At 37.6% G+C, this 13470-nt stretch overlaps 4 non-coding genes across 4 annotated transcripts; 1 reads left to right on the top strand and 3 right to left on the bottom strand.

The window, feature by feature from the left end:
* Positions 1-2075: 2075 nt before the first annotated feature.
* TRNAW-CCA (transfer RNA tryptophan (anticodon CCA)) lies at positions 2076-2149 on the bottom strand. Its single transcript has one exon. It is a non-coding gene; the product is annotated as a tRNA-Trp (tRNA).
* A 6310-nt stretch (positions 2150-8459) lies between these two features.
* TRNAF-GAA (transfer RNA phenylalanine (anticodon GAA)) lies at positions 8460-8532 on the bottom strand. Its single transcript has one exon. It is a non-coding gene; the product is annotated as a tRNA-Phe (tRNA).
* A 1377-nt stretch (positions 8533-9909) lies between these two features.
* TRNAT-UGU (transfer RNA threonine (anticodon UGU)) lies at positions 9910-9982 on the top strand. Its single transcript has one exon. It is a non-coding gene; the product is annotated as a tRNA-Thr (tRNA).
* Positions 9983-11189: 1207 nt separating this feature from the next.
* Positions 11190-11276, bottom strand: TRNAS-GGA (transfer RNA serine (anticodon GGA)). The gene has a single exon. It is a non-coding gene; the product is annotated as a tRNA-Ser (tRNA).
* Positions 11277-13470: the final 2194 nt, after the last annotated feature.

The raw sequence follows: 13470 nt of genomic DNA, 5'->3' as shown, positions 1-13470 counted from the left end.
ATGAAAAGTCCTTAGTGTTAGTTGAGTTCCTGGTTCTCCAATGGATTGGCCCGCAATAATACCTACTGCTTCTCCTAATTCAATCAAGTGACTGTGAGTAGTACTCCGACCATAACATAATTGACAAATCCGAGATATACTCTTGCAAGTAAAGGGGGTTCGTATATATATTGGTTGTGTTCGAAGGTTTATTAATTGATTGGCAAGTCCAACTCCAATATCCTGATTGCGCATGGCAATGCATCTCCTATTTATATATACATCGTCTGCTAGCACACGGCCAATCAATATTTGTGTTCGTACAACAATTTCATTTCTGTCCCTCTCTCGACCTCGAATGGGACTTACGAAAATACCTTGGATAGTGCCACAATCTGTTCTACGTACTACAATGTGTTGAACTACTTCAACGAGTCTATGTGTGAGGTATCCAGCATCTGCTGTTCGTACAGCAGTATCCACAACTCCTTTACAAGCCCCATAACAGGAAATAATATATTCCGTTAAAGAGAGCCCTTCGCGTAAATTCCGTCGAATGGGTAGATCGATGATTTGTCCTTGAGGATCTGACATTAATCCTCTCATACCTACTAATTGGTGAACCTGAGATGTACTTCCCCTAGCTCCTGAGAAGGACATCACATGTACTGGATTTAAGGGATTAGTCATGCTAAAATTCGGATTCATTTCTTTTCTCAAATATTCATTGGTAGCATACCATATCTCAATCGATTGACATAATTTTTCCACTGCGTGTACATTCCCATAATGATTATGTTTCTCTGAAACAGAACCTTGTTGCTCCGCATCTTGGACGAGCCATCCTTTGGAAGGCGCTGTTAAAAGATCATCAATTCCTAATGAAATAGCTGTATCAGTAGCTTGTTGAAAACCCGAAGTCTTGAGTTGATCCAAGATATGTGATGTATATGTCATTCCGAAGTGATCTATTAATCTGCTAATAAGCTTTTTAATGGCAGTTTTATCCATCACTTTATTATAAAAGGGCAAATTATCAAAGGGCAATCTAGTTCGTTCCTTCATAAGGAAAAATCTCCATATTTTCATGAGCAGGATTAAGCAATGGGTTCAAGCCGGTTATTCGAAGGCTTCCTCGATCTCTATATCTGCACTAATGAAAAAATCATAAGATCAATAACATTAGATCCTGAGAGCTGGTAGTGATTTATTTGGGTGTTCAGAACAGGCAAACCCTTGTATGGCTTCTTCCATTTCTCGATTGAAACGAGTACGACCAACAGTTGTTCGAATGTATATATTAAGGATTTCTCCCATTCTACCTTTTCTTATTCGATAATGTTCATGGATTTCGTGGAAAGTACCCAAAGATTCGTATTGAACTTCGATAGGGGCTTCTTGGTTTACTGAGGTAATGATACGTAAATCCACTTCCCCCCACCGGAGCCATAAGGGGCTGTATAAGTCAATTCGTTTCTGTCGGTAAGCTCTGAGCACATCATCATAACTATAAAAGGAAGGTTTCTTACAAGAAAAGCTTTTATTTTCCGAGTGATACGGATGGTACCTATTCCCATAAATACCTTGACTATTTTGGACCGTTGATATATAAAGTCCAAGAAGCATATCCTGAGTCGGTTTCTTATTGGCTTCTATCATTTTCACCCTAGTCCTATTCATTAGTTCGAGCAAGATACAACTTATTCAAAATGAAGGAAGGGGAAACCCTCTCAGTTCACTATTTCAATTTCAATAATTTTGTTTATTCCCTCTATATAAATTTCTGATCATTGAGATTCATAGCAAATTAAGGGTACTATCCAGTATAGCTATTATCCCTACTTATTCCGTTGAATAGAAATGATTGAGGCTTTGCCATCCGGAATTGTGTTAGGTCTAATTCCTATAACTTTGGCCGGATTATTCGTAACTGCATATTCACAATACCGACGTGGTGATCAATTGGATATTTGATCCTGGAATATCCTCCAATTTCATTGGCCTCCTACTTTTCCTAGGAGGTCAGATTCCATTGCTCGTTCCAGTTGGAATGAATTATCGATAATTTTGAGGGTTGGATTTGATAGGAACAGAATCACGCTCTGTAGGATTTGAACCTACGGCATCAGGTTTTGGAGACCTACGTTCTACCGAACTGAACTAAGAGCGCTTTCTTTAATATTCGGAGATGAAGGAAAAATACCTTTTGTTGATACTCTTAGAGCAAAACACTTTCGCATCTGATACGATTCAATTATTTGATGTTCCCGTCGAATCGATATCAAATGATCTTTCATTCCTTTCTTTCCATAGAAAAGAAGGGAAAGGTAGGGATGACAGGATTTGAACCTGCGACATTTTGTACCCAAAACAAACACGCTACCAAGCTGCGCTACATCCCTTCTAATCATTAGACAATGTTATTTTAATTTTATTTTATAGAATTAGAAATATGTTTCCCACATTTTTCCACCTTCATTTCTCTTCGGTCTCGTGAGTGAAAAGACTTTATACATGTAAGGTCTATTATCTAGAATATCACTATTAATTATGGTGATGAAACATCTTTTTCCTTTTCTATAAATAGGACCACAGCCCGGATCACATTATATATATATTCATCAGTTCCGAGTTTTCTCTAGGATTCATAACTATACTATTGATACGGTTGAATCACTTACACATTATGATCAATAAGGAGAATTTACAATGCAAGATCTAAAGACCTATCTTTCCACAGCGCCTGTGTTAGCTATTTTATGCGTCAGTTTTTTAGCCGCCCTATTGATAGAAATCAATCGTTTTTTTCCAGATGCTCTTTTTCTTTCTCTTTCCTTTTCTTAATTTTTTTCTTAAAGCCAAGGGAAAAAAGATTGTGCTAGATTGACTTCTCCTACCTCTTGGAGAAATTAGTGCATTCAGCCCCAAAAAGGATCTAAGTTTAGGACTGGAAGGGGGTAGAATTCAAGTAGAAATATCGATCTAAAGATTCTTTCCACATTCAATTTTGTAAGTAAAACTGAAAACTCACTCCTGATCAATCATTTTTTTACTTTCAAATGTTTCACCGTAGGATCTCCGGCTATCAACTTCTATCCCTTTTTCCCTTTTTATTTTTGAGGTCGAAAAGCAAAACCAATATTCAGAGTAAGTTTATGGCCAAGAGCGGAGATATAAGAGTAACAATTACTTTGGAGTGCACTAGTTGTACCCAAGATAGTGTTTATAAAAGATTCCCGGGGATTTCTAGATATACGACTCGGAAAAATCGACGCAATACACCTATTCGATTGGAATCAAATAAATTTTGTCCCTATTGTTACAAGCATACCATTCATGGAGAGATAAAAAAAAGAGATTAAACGTACTACCCATGGATAGGAATAAATCACAGATATAAAAAGAAATGGTATTTCAACAAGATCTTTAATGGAACAATATTTAAAAAAGATTTTGAATAAATAGTATTCAAAAGGTTCATGAAACAAACTATGGATAAACCCAAGCAATCTTTTCGTAGACATTTGAAACCAATTCGCAGACGTTTGAAACCAATTCGTAGATATTTGAAACCAATTCGTAGACATTTGTCACCTATTAGGTCGGGAGATCGGATCGATTATAAAAATATGAGCCTAATTAGTCGATTTATTAGTGAGCAAGGAAAAATATTATCCGGCCGAGTGAATAGATTAACTTCAAAACAACAACGTCTAATGACTAACGCTATTAAACGAGCTCGTATTCTATCTTTGTTACCTTTTCTTTATAATGAAAACTAATTTGATCCATGGGAAATAAGCCTACTCCTTAATCAAATCGGAGCTGGAATATATGTTCGATAAAGATGCAGATCTTGAGTCTATTGTTGAAAAAGTCAACAGGATTTCATTTTTGGAAAAGAATTGGATTGAATTCTTTTCGTTCATTTCCAATCCAATATGAAAAAACTTTTCAATATTTCGACCTTCCCGGAGGGAATTCTCCGGGAGAATCTGTTCTATCCATTCCATCTTTACCTATTTATTTCATCTATACCTAACCTATTTCATCATACGATAAGTTGTTAAAGATGGTGGAAAAGCAATTACTATCTAATACAGCTATTTGTGCAAGTGTTTTACGATTTGGAAGCAACTGCCTCTTGTACAAATATTGGATGAATCTATTATAAGAAACCCCATTGGCACGAGCTGCTGCATTGATCCGAGTAATCCACAAACGACGAAGATCTCTCTTGCGTTTACCTCTATCTCGGTGGGCGGAAACTAAGGCTCTAGCTTTCCGTTGGTTAGCAGTTCGAAAAAGTTTCGAATGGGCCCCTCGAGAGCCTGATACAAATGCAAGAATTTTTTTCCGACGTTTTCGAGCTATATATCCACGTTTCACTCTGGTCATTGAAGTTTACTCTCATGAATCGCTAATATTTTTCTCGGTTAGTCATTTGTTTTGTTTGGTCCATTGAGAATAACACTGATTCTTCTTATTTAGAAAATAAAAGTTCCAATGGCTTTTGCTACTGCAACCTTCCCAACCATAATTCCCTTTGGATAGGCATCTTCCTGGTAGGCAAGGACTGGGACCTTGTACTGAGAATGAGAAAAAATCATGGGTTTCATCGTTTCTATGGTTCTTTCTCCAACGGTAAGGTCCTCTCTATACGCCGGAGCCTTTTATTCATTTCCGAAATATGAGATGAGTATGTTATCGGTAACTTGTACGGTTTACCATCTCCAGCTCTACTCTTGAATCATTAAGTAATAAATACTCTCATTACAAGATCTATTAATACAGTAACGACATGTAATTCTGGGGTTGGCCAGGTAGCTGACCCTGTTGTTCCGTTCTCGCGGCAATATGAGCATAAACTTTATGCTTCTTCAATTTGCATGATTTCCCCGCTCAATGGATTGATGACCATTCGCTACCAATGAGGAATTGCTTTTCATCCCACATCAAGGTGATTGGATTTGCACCAATGGAAACCATAAATTTCATCCCCGGTAAGGTTAGATGATGGATCTTTACTTGATTACAGCGGGAAAATTCTTCTGTTATTCCGTTGTAAGAATTTCCCAGTCTGTTTAAGTTTCTGATCCAAACGAGTCGCACATACACCCTAGCACATACTCCTCTACGCTGAGGACATCCTCGAAGAGCAGGAGATTTTTTTCTATTCTCTATTGGCTGTCTTGCATTTCTAATAAGTTGTTGAATAGTGGGCATTCTAGCTGTATTGTATGCGGAATCAACTGGTTCGGATTGATCCTAACCATACCATATCAGGTGATTATGAAATGAATCACTTCCCCCCCCCCCTTTTTTTTTTTGAAAAGGAACAAAGAGATCACAGTTTACAGTTCATTATCCATCAGATCAAATGTGAGTAACTTGTCTTTTTAGAGGGTGCCTCTATCCCATTTTGTTCATGCTTCGGACAAACAATCAGGTCCTCTCCATATTATTATATCTTCGGAACCAATGATCCGATATGAACAATTTTTGAATCCAATCACCTGCTGTCATTTATCCTCAGTTTCCCTTTGGGGTTCGTCCCGTAAAAGTGTCCTAGTTGGATCAGTGATAGATTTATAGGTTTCGCTGTAAACCCAATCGGTTGCTTCCGATCACGTAAATTAATAATTCAAACCGCACTCAGAGGTAGGGCATTTCCTATTGATATAGGAGCTTTTGGACCAGAAAGAATAGTATCTCCAATCATGACCCCTCTGGGATGCAGAATATACATCTTATCGCCATTCTTGTAATGCACCTTGCAAATGTATGCACTTCTATTAGGGTCGTATTCTATGGTTACAATTTCTCCTGATATGTGTTCCTTATTCCGTCGAAAATCAATTTGACGATACAGACGCTTGTGACCCCCTCCCCTGTGTCTTGCGGTAATAATTCCTCTTCCATTACGACCTTTCCCACAATGATGTTGTCCAGAGGTCAATTTCTTCTGCGGGTCCAACTGCACTCTTCCATCGAAACCTGATACAGATCTATTGCGTGTATCCGGAGTTAAAATTCTATATGAACGGATGGCCATTTAGTTTCAAATTTGAAATCTTATTGTTCTGAAAAGAGTGGAATAGAATCACCGGTTCTAAGTGTAATAATCACACGTTTACAACGTATTGGATGTCCTATCATTGACACTCTCTTTCCTCCTTTTTCAGGGAGGCGATAGCTGTTCATAGCTATTACTTTAACATCGAAGAAATTTTCAATCCAATTTTTAATCTTTGTTTTGTTCGATTGCGAATCGACGTTAAAAGTATATTGGTTCCTTTCCAATAGATGAATACTTTTATCCGTAAGTACTGGATATTTCACTTCATCCATAAATTTTTTCCCTCCTTTTCTCCTTTTTTTTCCCGTAAAGCCTGTAGCTATTATTATATCGGATCATATACCAATTTAATTATACAGATATATCATAGTTTAGGTATGGAAGTTATGCACGAACGTAATGCTCACAACTTTCCTCTGGATCTAGCCGTTGTTGAATCTATTTCAATAGGTGGATAATACTCTGATGGATTGTTATCGTGTATTGCTTAATTGAAGCATACCAAGCCTTTCATTCATTTTATTGAAAGGCTTGGTATGCTTCAATTGTATTGTTTGGTGTTATTCTTCATACTTCTTCCCATTCCATCAATAATGGATATGTGCAGTTCCCCTGCATCCAGCAGGAATTGAACCCGCGAGTTCGCCAATTATGAGTTGGGCGCTTTAACCATTCAGCCATGGATGCTGGATAAAGATCATCAACATATTCATTCTATAATATGAGTATAGACTCAGATCTAAAATTGGGTAGTTCGGGATTGGGACCCATTTACATTCTTTCTCTCATACTTGATTCATGTCAAATATTCTCAATAGACATTCAAATAACATTTCATTTCATTGAATTAATTTGATAATAAGCCATGGACGAAACAAAATATGTGAATCAATTAGAATTGATTGTATTTATTGTTCGGTCCTTTGGTCTTCCACTCATGGTGGGTGGGATAATAATGAAGAAGTTGACGTAAAAATATAAGAATTTGATCTATTTCAAAGGAGTATATTCATGTTCCTATTTCCCTAATATAATACTTTCTGGCTGGATATTTTCATTAATATATAGTCTCATTCCTACCTATTCTTGCATCCTTTATTTCCAGAGCTTTGGCTCCCATTGGTCAAGAACCGGACTACTAGTTACGAATCAAGTATCGAACCAATGGGAAGATACTTGGATCCGATCTAAGATCATTATATGTTCGCTCCAGTTCTTGTTGTTCTTGATGTTGGAACAGTCTCCCTTTCTCTATGGGCTATGAGTTCTAGTATACAGGGTATATCTGCATTTATAGGAGCTTCAATTCTCGTGCTTATTTTCATCGTTGGTTCAGTCCATGCGTGGCGAAGAGGAACATTGGAATGGTCCTTAATTTCCGAGTGGGGGAGGGAAGTACAAAATGACATAAAGCCAATGATGAATCCTATGAAGTTACCTTTACTCGATCAAACAATTTTGAATCCAGATATTTAAACTACCCCAAACGATCTGTCGAACGAATTGGGCCAGACTCTCCAGTTTATGAACGCTCCTTTACAGTATTAATTGTGGTTTCATCAAATTCGCTTCATTAATAGATTCGCGATTCGACTCCGATCGTTACGGTCCGGTACCAAGATCTGGACCTAGACGAGCTTACCTCATTATAACAGCGGGGACTGTGACCATGAAAAAGGCTCCTTCTGTAGTGATATTTCAAATGCGGAACCAAAATATGTAGTTGCCCTGGAGCATGTACTATCACAGAGAAATGTTTGGTACAGATTATTATAGTACCGTTCGCAAAGTAGATAAGTTAATTCCTGTGGATGTCTATTCGCCAGATTGCCCACCTGAACCAGAGGCTATTATAGATGCTATAACGAAACTTCGTGAAAGAAAAGATAGTTCGATGGATATATGAGGCCCGAACTCCAACAAGGAAAGAATAAAATATTTCACTATAAATCATAGGGATCATCATATTGGATCCAGTATTCATACTAGAAACTATGGTCAAAAGTTATTACATCAATCTTATGAACCTCAATTCGAATCTACTTTCGAGATACCCTCTGCAACGTTTGGATCTACTTCAACTCTGCAATTATAGATCTATCATTGGGATAATCTATCCCATTTCGATTCGGATGGAATAGGATGAATAGATTCCGACTAGTGCCGAATTATCAGTCCCACCGTCAAATCTTGACTTCTGAGTTCTCGATCCTACTTTTTTATATGTACAGAGTATCGTGATTCAATTGGAACGGACAGAGAGGGACAATATGAGCAAAGAAGAGGGAGAGAACAGATTGATCCATCTATCTATTTTGATCGGGGTGTCTCCGTATGTAGATATACATCTAGATAGAATAGATTTAGATAGATGGATATGGAGACATGGATATTTACATCTTGCCAGGAACCAGATTTGAACTGGTGGCACGAGGATTTTCAGTCCTCTGCTCTACCAACTGAGCTATCCCGGCTCTTCCCTGTGGATCATCCTGGTACAGGGTTTTAACTTGTGTCAACTAAAAAGAAGTAAAAAGGTATTTTTACTAGTTTTTAGAATGATCTTTATTATTTTCGATCTGGAAGTCACTAATATGATAAAAATGGACTGCAATTGAATAATTTCAAAATGATCTAATCTATGTAGATCATATATCACAAAATCAATTGATCATATGATCAGCTTATTAACAGATCAACTCAACTGGTCATAAGATGGATGAAAAGATTCATGTTCTAATTTCTTCTCTTCATGAAAAAAAAATAGCGAGGTAAAAGAATCGAGAAATTAGAATGGATTCGAACCAATGGAATTGGAGAAGATAGATCAGTCCGTTCGGGAACGAACCTGGGTGGGGATAGAGGGACTTGAACCCTCACGGTCTATAAAGCCAACGGATTTTCCTCCTACTGCAATTTGCATTGTTGTTTACATTGACATGTAGAATTGGACTCTATCTTTATCCTCGTCCAACCATTTATTCCAAAAAATAATTAAATTATTCATCTAGAGTAGATAAGTTCATAATTGGATTACTTAATGTCAAATCAGTACTTCAACTCGAATCTGGCATCTATCTTATGAATAAAATGCTTGGAACGAGTTCTGATCGCCAGTTTTGTCTGATGTTATATAACATCTCTCTCCATTTTTGAGGTGTAAATAGATCGTTCTATAACTACAGTAACTACAGTATTGGACCAAATGAGATTCATTCGTTAGAATAGCTTCCATTGAGTCTCTGCACCTATCCCCTTCCTATCTTAGGAGAAGAAACATTGTCTTCATGAACCGGATTTGGCTCAGGATTACCCATTCAAAATATCCCAGGGTTCCCTGGATTTGGAAGCTATCACTTGGTAGGTTTCCATACCAAGGCTCAATTCGATCAAGTCCGTAGCGTCTACCAATTCCGCCATATCCCCTTCTCGAAGAACAAGATCATACCTTGATCTAATCCTATTATGTAATATCCATCAGCATTATTCATTGGATATTTGCTCAATATTGGGTGGGAGAAATATCCTCCCCTACTCCCCTACTCCCCTTCTCTCCCCTTCTCTATCTCTACCCCAATCGAATATGACTGGGAATCATTATATTATTTATCCATTTGAAATGCAATGTTATTATCCTCCCCTAGTCGATTTGGAAGAGTGAGTAAAACGATCGATATCAATTGACCCTTACTTCTCCTTTCTTTCCCTTGAAAGAATCTACATTCAAACAATGTTCCGTTGTAATCGTAATCTGGATTGCGTCATTGAATCTGATTCGCGCTATAATCGTTAGGATTCCAAAGGAATCTATGGATCTCACCCCAATGAAATGGGGAGTGATATTCCATCGAGCCTGCTTAGCTCAGAGGTTAGAGCATCGCACTTGTAATGCGATGGTCATCGGTTCGATCCCGATAGCTGGCTCTTTTCCGTTCCGTTCCGTTCCTCTCATTTCCATAATCCACAAAGTTTTGTTAGGATCAAGATGGAATGGAGAATACTCTTACGATCGTTCGTCGGGTCCGTCATGCCATGATCATTTACTCCCAACTAGGAACGGGATGAATGAAATGATTGGAGCTATTAGGATCAATAACAAATTGGAGAAAGATCTTCGTTTTCCATATAAAAGAATTCCAGTAGTACTCATACGGGTTATACTATTCTTTCTTCTTTCTAGCACTATTTGTTAATTGAATAAGGAGTTTCTATGTCCCGTTATCGGGGACCTCGTTTAAAAATAATACGTCGTCTGAAAACTTTACCAGGTCTCACTAGTAAAAGACCCAAAAACAGAAAGGATTCTATGAACCGGTCTTCTTCCAGGAAAATATCTCAATATCGTATCCGGCTAGAAGAAAAACAGAAATTGCGTTTTCATTACGGACTAACAGAGCGACAATTGCTGAAATATGTTCGTATTGCTAGAAGAGCCAAAGGCTCAACGGGTCAGGTCCTATTGCAATTACTTGAAATGCGTTTGGATAATATTCTTTTTCGATTGGGTATGGCTCCCACCATTCCCGGAGCTAGACAATTAGTGAATCATGGACATATCCGGGTCAATGACCATATGGTAGATATACCAAGTTACCCTTGCAAACCTCAAGATGTGATTACTATAAGAGATCAACAAAGATTGAGAGCTATCATTAAGAAGAATATAGATCTGTTCCAGAGGGATAAATTGCCAAATCATTTGACTTTTCATTCCTTACAATATAAAGGATTCATCAATCAAATAATAGATAGTAAATGGATCAATTTGAAGATTAATGAATTGCTGGTCGTAGAGTATTATTCCCGTCAAGCTTGAATCGAGAATGAAATGAAAGAGAGGGGTGGGTTGGTTGCTGGGCATCTGGAAATTATGTTCTTCTCCCTTCTTTTTCCCTTCCCCGAAGGAGACATTTTATAATCCTTACGTACGTTACTTGTTATCCGCGATACTTTTTTTTTATTGCTTCTTAAAATAGTCTTTACTTTTCCCATACCACGAACCGATGTTCGTTCTATTTTCTCTATTACAAATAGAGGTAGATTGATCCTGGAATTAGGAAATAGTCCTATTGGGATTCAATAGATTGGAAAAACAATGGATGAGAAGAAAATAGATAGTAGGGCGAAGATACGGAAAGAGAGGGATTCGAACCCTCGGTAAGCAGAAGCCTACATAGCAGTTCCAATGCTACGCCTTGAACCGCTCGGCCATCTTTCCTATGAGATCTCTTGGTTCTAATTAATAAAATGAGTCAATAGCAACTTCCTTACGAAACGAATTCTTTTTGTTCGGGTACGAACAGTTCAATCTTTCGGAAATAAATAGATAATAAATAAGGTAATGATTCAATCCCCCCCCCGGAAAGACGAAAGGACATTTTTTACAACTTCCTCTTATTTTAGGAAATCCTCAATCATCCCGGTTAATCCGACGTATTCGGATCGCCTAATCAAGAATTTAAGACAGATTAACTGATCCATTCCATATTATGATAATATATAGATCTGTAGTGATCATCTTATCAATTGTATAAGAACTAATTCTTTGGCAATGATCCTGTGTCATGATGACTATATTTTCCCGATATTCTTTTATCTATATGGATAAAGCACACAATTGCTGGGTAGGCATTTCATCCTCATTATGCAATGCTCGATCGTTTAACTCTTTCTTTGTTCGGATCATAATCGAACTGGACTTCCCGAGTTTACCCAATCTATTATTCTTTCAATACGAGCCTTTTTCCATTATTATTCATGTTACTAATGAACAATTATTCAATTTATTCCCTATCTATTCTAATTTTAAAGAATAGATTGGAATAGATAGAATGAGAACATATTTACGATTGTAAGGAAATCCATTTTATGGTATTGTGCACCAGAAAAAAATTTCGTTCATGGAATCATTTGCGTAAGGGAATGAAGGAAATTATCAAATCTGTAATTGACTATGCCTAGATCTCAGAGAAATGACAATTTTATTGATAAGACCTTCACAATTGTAGCAGATATATTATTGCGAATAATCCCGATGGCTCCGGGGGAGAAAGAAGCATTTACCTATTACAGAGATGGTGTGATTTGATATTTTTTCCGTTCTTCTTTTTTGGGGAAAGAAAAGGTAAGGTATTCGGGAATAAAAATTGGGTAAAATAAAACTTACGCTCAGTGAAGGTGAGTTCTGGAGATAGAACAATTCCTTCTGTCGTGTATCCCCGGTCAATGCACCTTTAGATGCTTTCATCTCCTGAGGATTTTAGTACCGAGCGAAAGGTTACACCTATGCAATAGGCCTTGCTTGTATAGTTGAACCTATTTGATAGGCGCGCATGAGGGGAGAAAGCACTACGTATGGAAATCGACAACACAAAAGCTTCGTTATAGCCCATATGCATTACCCTTTTCTGAAGGGTAGTGAGAATGGTTGGGACAACAAACATCCATCTCGTTTGTACTTCGGATACCCTTATAATGGAACCATCGGAGATTGTTGAAGTGATTAATCCCCGGAGAATACAGGGCGTTAAGAACAAAGAAATTGTTAGAGGTTCCATTCCTAGTAGTAAGATCCTTGGTATTTGGAAAAGAATCTTTGCAAGAAGGATGGCTAGAGATTCATTGGAAATACACTAGCCCCTGTTAATTCATAATATTGGGTCAGAATCTTTTTTTTTTTTTTTTTCAATTCCACGGATTACTCCCCATATTACCTACTGTAAAGAAAGGAGGAGCCGTATGAGGTGGGAATCTCATGTACGGTTTTGAAGCGGAGATCATTTCAATACTTATAATGGTTAGATGTTGTGGTTTTTTCCTACAACTTCATCTTTTATTAAAAATTTAAGTGCATTTTTTCTTTTGTTCTTCAATGAATATTATGTTTTATCACTCGTAAAAATATTAAAGATATTAATGCATATTTATTCCCGATAATGTTACTACTGTAGTATACTAGTATGGTTTAATTATATATATATGAAGGACTTAGTGGACCCCTATAATGAGGGACCACAACAGACCTCTGAGGCCCTAACCCTCTCCTTGCTAAGGACTTATGTGCTTGTCCTGAAACAATTATATGTTTATGTTTCATACAAGTCTGCACAACTAACTTGTGCATGGAAATTGTGATAAGGGAAAGGGTGCGGCGGGGCGAAAATGGCGGGCGAATCAGAGGGAAGATTTTTTGAATGAAAAAAATGGCGATTGAACGAGAGGGAAGGAGTTTTGGCTGATGAAAATGGTGGGTGTCGGTATTTTTCGGCCATGGAAAACAGACGGTCGGTTTTAAGAAAGCTAGGTTTTACGGGATCTGGAAAACTCATTTCAGAAGGTGCAGGAGGAACGTTTTATTGTATCACATCTCTCAATGGATTCTGGGCGGTGTGTAGAACGGGAGAAGGAGCTTG

Source organism: Pinus tabuliformis, chromosome 7 (assembly GCF_031772625.1).
Source record: "Pinus tabuliformis cultivar Carrire ecotype Pingquan chromosome 7, CPIR1, whole genome shotgun sequence".
NCBI lineage: Eukaryota > Viridiplantae > Streptophyta > Pinopsida > Pinales > Pinaceae > Pinus > Pinus tabuliformis.
The sequence above is the reverse complement of the archived record's forward strand: the minus strand, read 5'-3'. Positions and strand labels throughout refer to the sequence as shown.